The sequence below is a fragment of the Mastomys coucha genome, unplaced genomic scaffold (assembly GCF_008632895.1).
Source record: "Mastomys coucha isolate ucsf_1 unplaced genomic scaffold, UCSF_Mcou_1 pScaffold9, whole genome shotgun sequence".
NCBI lineage: Eukaryota > Metazoa > Chordata > Mammalia > Rodentia > Muridae > Mastomys > Mastomys coucha.
In genome coordinates, this window is record NW_022196915.1 from 50055103 (window position 1) to 50063793 (window position 8691).

Genomic DNA, 8691 nt, shown 5'->3' on the forward strand with positions numbered 1-8691 from the left:
CTTATGAGTCACTTCGTTTCCCAGGCAGGAAAGTCTGTTCTCTGGCCAAAGACCACATCACAGCACTGGCCAGCAAATATGGTTGTCAGGGAGCCAGATGACAGAGGATGAAACTCTCAGCCACCATCGTCACCGCTTACAATGCAGCTCGGTGCCAACCCCGTTCTGTCCCCAAATAAGTATTGTGTGTTCCCAATTAATTGCCACTCCTTGGAGAGATTAGTAAAGGACCCTTCGGTTACGAGATGCAGCTCAGATTAATTTTTGCCTGTGTGCTGTTTCATTTGTGAACCACAGCTCTCCATGTAACGGTTTCTTTAAAAAAAAAAATCAAAGCAAACTAGAGGTCCAGTATTTATGCAGCCTCGTAAATGACCACTGTGCCATAGAGTCACAGGAAGATGCTTACACTACAACAGAAAGAGAAGAGGGGAAAGGCAGAATCACAGTATTGCCTCTCGTGCATCGGTGATAAACTATGTCCAGGGTAAACCAACAAAGGCAGATTTTAGGACCGACATAAGCAAAGCCAGCTAACTCAGAGGTCATGTCTGTTTTCAGTATTACCTTTGGGGTTACATAATTTTTACAGATTTGAAGTCAGGAGACAAATGATACGTCTGTGTTACATTAGCTTACCCTTCCAGTGGTTCTCCCACCCTGGTCTCAGCACTCTGCTCCTCCTGTGGCTTCCCTTGTGACTAGGCTTTGGGGGTAAATAGTGCCAGGGCTGAGCTAGCAGGACCCCACCCCCACCCCCAGCCCCAGACTCAGACCACAAACCCCAAGCCTAGTGTTAGAAAGAGCAAAGAAGACACCATCAGCACTTCCAGAGCTCCTCCAGGTTCCCCTCGGACCCCTCCTAGTTTATATCTTCAGAAGAGACCAGCTCCTATAAACAAGGTGGGGGTGGGGCTCCATTTTTTAATTCATGGGGTTTGTGGAATAGACGTGTTGTCTTGTTTTCTCGTGCCAACAGAGACTCTAATGTTCCTATCACATCCATCGAAAGCAAACTGACATTTGGAGTCAGATGTAAATGGCTTGTCTGCGGTGACTGATTAGTGCTGAGAAACATTACAGCCCCTTGGCTGCCAAGGCCCTGGCCTGGCTCAGCTTCTGCCTGGCATCTGTGGTCCTCATGGTATCCCCAGGAGACCATGAAGTCAGCTACTCCCACTAAAGCTAGAGAGATGACTGGATAGGTTCCTACGGCAGAATCTGAGGGAAGGAGACAGCTCCAACATACAGAGGCTCCGAGAGCTGCCGACAAGTCTGCCCTCAGAGGCCTGCTGACCTCCTCTCGATGGGCTCCCGAGAGCTTTCCTTGCATGGCTGCTGCTAAGGGGAAGTGAACAAAAGCCTATGGGGCCCCTCCTGATTTCTGACTCCAGTGCTCATTTGCCTCTGGACTCACAAGTGACCTGGCTTCCTTCTCTGCTGTCCTAAAGCACTCTGAAGGACCTCGGGGACAGTGCCACAGTCCTATCATTTGGACTCCTGTCAGAATGAATGATTGACATGCAAGACTGACTTCATAACCGCTCTCACTTCTGCGCCTCTCAGGCCAGGCACAGTGTCTTCCTCTCTGATAGACAGTTTCAGAGCTGAGAGCCAAAGAGAGAAAACCTAACCCCAAAGGTAGTAAGGATGATATGGAGAAACTAAAGCAGGAAAGATTGAGCCAGGAGCCTGTGCTACTGAGTAGCCTTGAGGAACAAGAGGTTACCACACCAGTAGCCTACAGGGCATAGAAACAGACTCAGCAGGATCATGTTCCCAGGCAAGCTGGCGCCAGAGTCTCCTGGGGGTATAAACGCCCTCAGCCGGAGGTCATAGGTCACGGCTTGAGGGCTTACATGAGCATAGCTCCGGGCGCATCACATGCGAGCTCCTGACCTACAGTCTCTGTATATAGACCATGGAGCAGCCTGCTCTCAGCCCCTCACCTCTATAATGACCCCCACCTACCTCCCAACTCCCATTACTGCTCCTTGCCCACCCTACCCCCTTGCCTTGCTGTTGTGCTAAGGTGCAGGCTCATGCTGAATCCTAAGGATGCAACCCTAAGTGTGCATCTCAGCGCTTCTCCCTCCCAGCTCTGGACCCCTAGGTAGATTTCTACCACCAGCACAGGGCTGTTTGGGGACCAGCTGAGACCAGGGCATCCTGGTATCTATCTAGGTGTCTAACCAGTCATCACCATTTGACCTGAGGGCATGCAGTACTCACAGGGCCATTAAGGTTTGACAAGTAGTTTGAGAGGTAGCTTAGCTAGCCGCCCCCCCCAAAAGCACTGTTGGAAACAAGCTCAGAAAGAGGAAGTTGCCCAGCCAAGGCCCCAGGCCAGAGCTCCGTTCTAGAAGTGAAGTCTCAGAGACTAATGAGCCAGGCAGGGCACAGACCATCTCCAGCTCTCTCTTAGATTCTGGCTCTTCCTCTGGTCTTAACCCCAGGTCACCATCTTGTCCTGTCCATATAGCAGCACCCTATGTCTGGGTTGTGGCTCTGATACACACACACACACACACACACACAAACACACACACATGTATATGTATATGTATGTATATGTATATATCAGACATATAGTTATGTGTGTGTATGTATGTATGTATGTGTGTATATATGTGTACACACACACACCAACCCAGACTTGAGAAACTATCCCTACTAGGTCAGCTTGTAGAAAGTGCTTAACTTGCAAGTACTCAGTAGTTCTAACCTGAACCGTGCACTCCAGTGGGGCCAGCAGACCTCTTATCTTCAGAGTCTCCTTACCCTAAACCCTTCCCAAGCTTCTGACATTGGAACATGACTTTGTCATCTACAAACTTCATGCTCTAGAACTGTGTAATGGAGTTGCAAAAACATAAATACTAAGCAAACAAACAAATCGTAAACCTCACCTCATAATGCTTCAATTACATTTATGATTTTGTGTTGGGGTTGCACTAATAGCTGGCCACAGGCTGAACATGCCTGCTTTAGAACACTGATTTCCTCTAAAACTCTCATTTGTTGTGAGGTGGTGTCCCCATCCAAAGCCAGGGTGACTACATCTGCCCTTCTCAATGACAGTAGCAGGCAGGCCCTGCACTCGACAGTTTCCATCAGTACCCATTTGTATCTCAACACCTCACAGTGGCCCACCTAGATGGCCCAGATCTAGGATGGATCCCAGGGGCAGAGCTGGTCCAGACAGGATCATCAGACAGTCTGTCCTCTATCAATCAATCTATCTTCTATCTTTCTTTCTTTCTTTCTTTCTTTCTTTCTTTCTTTCTTTCTTTCTTTCTTTCTTCCTTTCTATCTATCTATCTATCTATCTATCTATCTATCTATCTATCTATCTACCTATCTATCTTTTGATATATATTTATGTATATGATATATATACATATCCTTGGCTGGCTTGGAGTTCACTATTTAGACCTGACTAACCTTGAGCTCACAGAGATCTGCCTTTCTCTGCCTCCTGAATGCTGGGATTAAACATGTGTACTGCTATGCCCAGCTGCTTTCTTCTTTAAAACTTTCTCCTATCCATCCTTCAGCTCCAACCATCTTGTCAGCCATCCCTTCTCCACTGTCTGCCCATTTCCTTTGTCCCATCACTGTCCCCATTCCAAGACTGCACATATGAAAGGGATTGCCAGGCCCGGGCATCAGAAAGCAAGTATCCCTGCCCACCCCAGAAGTTAACAACACTCTTCTCCCTTCTAACAGTACAGACCCATGCCCTGCTAGATACCTGCTCAGCCTCCTGCCTCCTGCTGGCATGGCGAACAAAGACCTCTGCAGTGAGTGCCTCCCTACAACATGCTCTGGGTGGGACAGTTTCCCTCTGACCCAGGAGCAAGAGGTAGAGCTGCACCCCACCCACAGGAATTATGCAGAAATCATCCATTTGCAGATCATGTCAGAAGCCCAAACCTGGCTGCCCTGGGGAAGCCTCTGCAAACCCAAGGGCTCTTTATGCAAGAGTACACACACTGTACCCTATAAGCCACCAGCTCCAGAGGCCGCTCTCCTCATTCCTTGTAGGTCTTTTCCTTTGCCATCTATTAGCAGTCTTTAGTCAAAACTACAGGCTCAGAGCTCTTGACAGCTTCAATACACACGACAGGAGCCCTGATCTTAAAGGTCAGAAATGATCTAACCCGTGAAGCCCAGAACATCTAAAGCCCTTGTGCGTGCCACTGTGGGGTTGCAGACTTACATATTCCCTGCATTTATTGTGCAGGCCAGATGTGTCATGTTTTCTCTGATTGGTCTGTGGCAGCATCCCAGGTGTCAGGTGTACAGAGGCCAAGCAAGGTGGGGATGACAAAGCCTTCCAAGAACTTCTTGCTGCAGGGTTGTGGAAATAGCACCCTTTTGGTGAGGGAGGGCTGAGAGCCCCACTGTCACCTTGGGGGAGTCTGATACTGGGTAGAACCTGTACTCCATCTTGTGGTTCTGTTTGGTACCCAGATTGCTGCTTGGAGGGAGCTGTGGCTACTGTTTGACATGGCGGGAAGCAGAATGCAAACAGGCCACTGGGTCATTTTCCCCCAGCTGGCAGGTTCCACAGTTATGTCCCCATTTAGACCTCTGCACCACACCATCTCAAGGGAAATAGAATGTCAGAATAGTGTCTCAATGCCACTTCCCCTGTCTGTGCTGCTTCAGAGCCCACAGCACAGGCTACGGAGACCATCATGAAGATCACCAGGGTTAGCAATGACGACCAGAGCTCAGTCCTTTCTCCTGCAGCCTTCTTCCTCATGCCCTACCCTTCCCTTGCACCCAGCTTTTCATTCTTGCTTCTTTCATGCAAGAATGGTTTGCAAGCCTGGCGGCATGGGCCTGGGATTCCAGCCACTCAGGAGGCTGAGGATGGAGGATCACACGTCTGGGCTACAGAGCGAGGTAAAGGAGAACATGAACGCCCAGTGAGACTCTGTCTCAGAATAAAAGAAACCCAAGGGGCTGGGTTAGCTCAGTAAACAAAGCTTTCCTAGCAAGCATGAGCCCTTAGGTCCAATCCATAGCTATAGAGGTGAAGGGGAGGGGAGGAGAGGGGAGGAAAGGGGAAAAGGTGGTGGTGGGGGGACAGAAAAGGAAGAGGAGAGAAAAGGGGAAAGGGAGAATAGACAGGAGAGAGGAGGAAGGTAGGAAAGAAATAAAGAAAAGGAAAAGTGGTTTTACACAGCACCTTTCATGGGAGGCACCATGCTGGGTGCTAGGACCCAGCCAGAGGAGCAAAGCCTGTCTCTGTCCCAGGGGAGCTTAGGTCTGTGGAGCCTGGTTGGTAGAGGCAAGGCAGAGCTCAGCATATGCTGATATTTGTGGGAACACAAGATGGCTTGGAGCCCTGTAAGCAATGGTTCTAAGAATCTGGGGAAAGAGATTCTCCATGAGAAAGTAGGATAGGACTCCAACATAAGATAATGTACCACAACATAAACCGCGCTGGTGGGAAGCATCCTCAGGCTAGGCTGTAATCCCTCCCACTCCCTGCTGTTCTGTTTGATAATCATCGCAGCGCTGTGATTTAAATCTACATGTCATCTTTCTGCAAGTTTATCAGCCTGTTTCTTCCCCTCCAGCTTCTGAGGCATCTCTAATCTGGCAGAGCCATCACTTTTGAGGGAACTGCACCTGCTCTGCCAGGATAGCCACGGACTCCTGAGGGACAGTGGACCCCAAAGGATGACTGGCTCCATTTGGATGAGAGGCACTGAGTGCAGGTCTAGGTACCCCGCTACCTCTTTCTTTGCCTCCTGCCTCCTTTTTGAGGCTGAATCCACACTGGACAGTGAATACTGCAGAGCAGGTCAGGCTGTGCCTAGCCCCACAGCCCCTGACATGAGGGAGGGCTCAAAAATGTACAACCAATTAAAAAAAAAACAGAAGAAAAATACTGTAAGGAGTGGAAAAAACAATGTGATCCTAGAATATACGGATGGTCGAAAATAAAGGGCGACAAAGGCCTCCTGTGTTCCAAAAGGCTCAAAAACAAGTTTCCTTGGGAGTACTCATCCTGTGAGCACTTCTGCTCCGCTCATCCTGTGAGCACTCCTGCTCTATTCGAGGCAAAATGAGTACAACTGTTTTTCTGAAATTTTTATTTTGAAGCAATTCTAGAATTGTAGAAGAAGGAAGTCACCAGAACTAATATATTAATACTGGCACAATGGCACCAGGGACACTGACCTGTAACTTTATTTTCTGTGACCCTGACAGTCTCCAGAGTTTATACATTGTAGAACGCCCCTCAGTTTGGACCTATATGGTCTTTCCTCTGATTGAGCTGTGTTGCAGGTTTGAGAAATGAGGTGCATGGTGGCAGAAGTTCACAGCAGCAACATGTCCTGTCCCCGGTGAAGTTGATCTTGGTAACTCAGCTAATCTGGGATCTGTCTTGTTGTCTCCTATATATCTACTATCTCTGCCTCTCATACTGTAGGCTCAGGTCCCCGTCAGGGTCATGGGAGCTAGCTCTCCTCCTGCAGACACGTCAAGAGAATTCCCCACAGTTACAGGTTATTAGCAACACTGTTTTTTTTGTTGGTGTGGACCAGTGAGGATGAAATCAATGACCAATTGCAAAGTGAACAGAGAAGCTGTCAAAGTTTTAAACATTGCCTGCATGCATATGTTCATGTGTGTGCATGTGCATAGGTGTTCTTTCCTCAGGATCTATCCACCTTGGGTTTTTTATAGTTGTTTGTTCACTTTTGATTGTTTTAGATCTCTCACTGGAGTAGAGATCATGGAGTAGGTGACACTAGAAGGCCAATGAGCCCAGGGATCCTCCTTCTCCACCTCCCCAGGATGGAGGTTTTTCACTTGTGTGCTAGAGGATCAAACCCATGTCTTTATGCTTTCAAGCCAAGCACTTCACTGACTGAGCTATCTCCCTAGCCCAAGTCTAAGATACTTTTAAACATCCCTTCAAAACGTGTTATCAACTATTCTTTCCTCAGGTTACCTTTACAAACAAAACATACCTTGACCAAAAAGGTTGTTATAAAATTAGTTCCATCACCATAGCATCCCAAAAGCCAAACAATTTAATTAAAAACCAAAGTATCAAGATTAACCACCAGACACACTGACCTAGAGCTAGATGGTGCATACGTTAACGTTGACCTCACTGGGCTCTGCTCAGTGGCCCCAGCTACCTTCCTTTCTAGCAGGCTGGGGAACTTGCCTCTAGCCCCACAGCTGGTCTTTATGTCCCCAGCCATCCTCTCCCACATCCCATGTCCTCTGGGGGACCTTCACTGCCTTCCATCTTGGAGCCACAGACACACAATCTATTCTGGATGGGTGAGCTTTTATAAATTCAAGGACCTCTCAGGGACAAACAGTGGGGTGCCTTATTCATAGCTATAGCATAGAGCACACGAATTCTATCTGTAACACCCGTAGCAACGTTCCTGCCCACTCACCCATCCCACAGGCCTCAGAACACTGTTCACACTGTGTAGAGAAAAGAACTGCCCAGGAGCCAGCTGAAAGACCTACCTTACAGGGAGGGCTTCAGTAGCTTCTCAACATAGCTGTTCAGATCCCAGGGTGCATGTGGTTGAAGAACCTTCTAGCAGCAACCAGAAGCTCTGGACCCAGTTAAGAAAAACCAATCCCATCCCTAGATGGATTCTTCTCATCTCAGTCAGCTTCAGTGGCTTGTGGTTTCCTGCTAACAACACACAGAGGTGTGTGTGTGTGTCCCCAGTTGTGATCAGACCACCATCAACAGCTTCAAGAAGCAGCTCAATGTGATCTCCACCCTCCGGTCAAATCTTCTGGAGACTTCTGGCTCTTCAGCCCCAGAGGTGTTTCTGAGGAAGTTCCATGGGCACCTGACCTTCAGCCCGGCTGGTCATGATGCCCCTCTGCCACCCCAAAGTTTTCTCATGGGTTTTGGTTCACCACAGGGCTGGTGTTTTCCCTCAGTTGGTTTGTTAGGGTCAACACACCTCCAACTATCTCCAGGAAGTATTTTTCAGAGGGTTCTGTCTGGGCCACCTGTGGGAACTGGGGCGGGGTCCTCTCAGTCCGTTAGTTTTGCTTTGCTTTTAAATGATGCTAATATTAGTGAGGTCACAGGATGGTATGAGCAGAACGGATGTGACTTGAGTGTACAGTATTGATGTTCGGTACATACAAATCCCTCCATGTTTGATAGTGTTTCTATCGTGTGAATCTGATCTCAGACGTTCTCCAACCAATCACTTTATCTGTCTGTGAAAACTCAGAGAAGAGACAGTGAGGTGACAGGAAAGGTGGCACCGTGGTTGGGTATATCCTTTTCCATGTCAGTCAAGGGGCAAATAGGGTCAGGAAGGTTGTTGAGAGAATCTGCTGGCCCAGAAGACATCATGAACCACTGATCACCTCACTCATCCAGGCATCTCAAGGGGCCAATGGGCAGACCCTCCCTTTTCTTTAATGTCTAGGAGCCTTGGTAGAATATATCATCAGTCTGGCAGTTTCTACACCACAGCCCAAATGGAGCATCCTTTCTGAGAGTTTGGGGCTAAGAGAGTGTTCACTGGAAGTCCTTGTAGGAAAGAGCTAGCTATCAGAAACTTTTTGCAGTGTGGCATGGAGCTCTTGGTTCTGTGGGCTGTTGCTTGTCCCCAAAGGTTTGATAGGGACATGTATAAATGTTCCTATCACAGTATTTAGGATAGA

At 48.3% G+C, this 8691-nt stretch overlaps 1 protein-coding gene across 1 annotated transcript in view; it reads right to left on the reverse strand.

The window, feature by feature from the left end:
- The window catches only part of Blk (BLK proto-oncogene, Src family tyrosine kinase), a 47359-nt gene extending 39326 nt beyond the window's left edge, over positions 1–8033 (reverse strand). The window contains exon 1 of the mRNA XM_031361619.1: positions 7519–8033. The gene's annotated coding sequence lies outside the window, so the exon portion shown is untranslated. The remainder of the gene's footprint in view (positions 1–7518) is intronic.
- Positions 8034–8691: the final 658 nt, after the last annotated feature.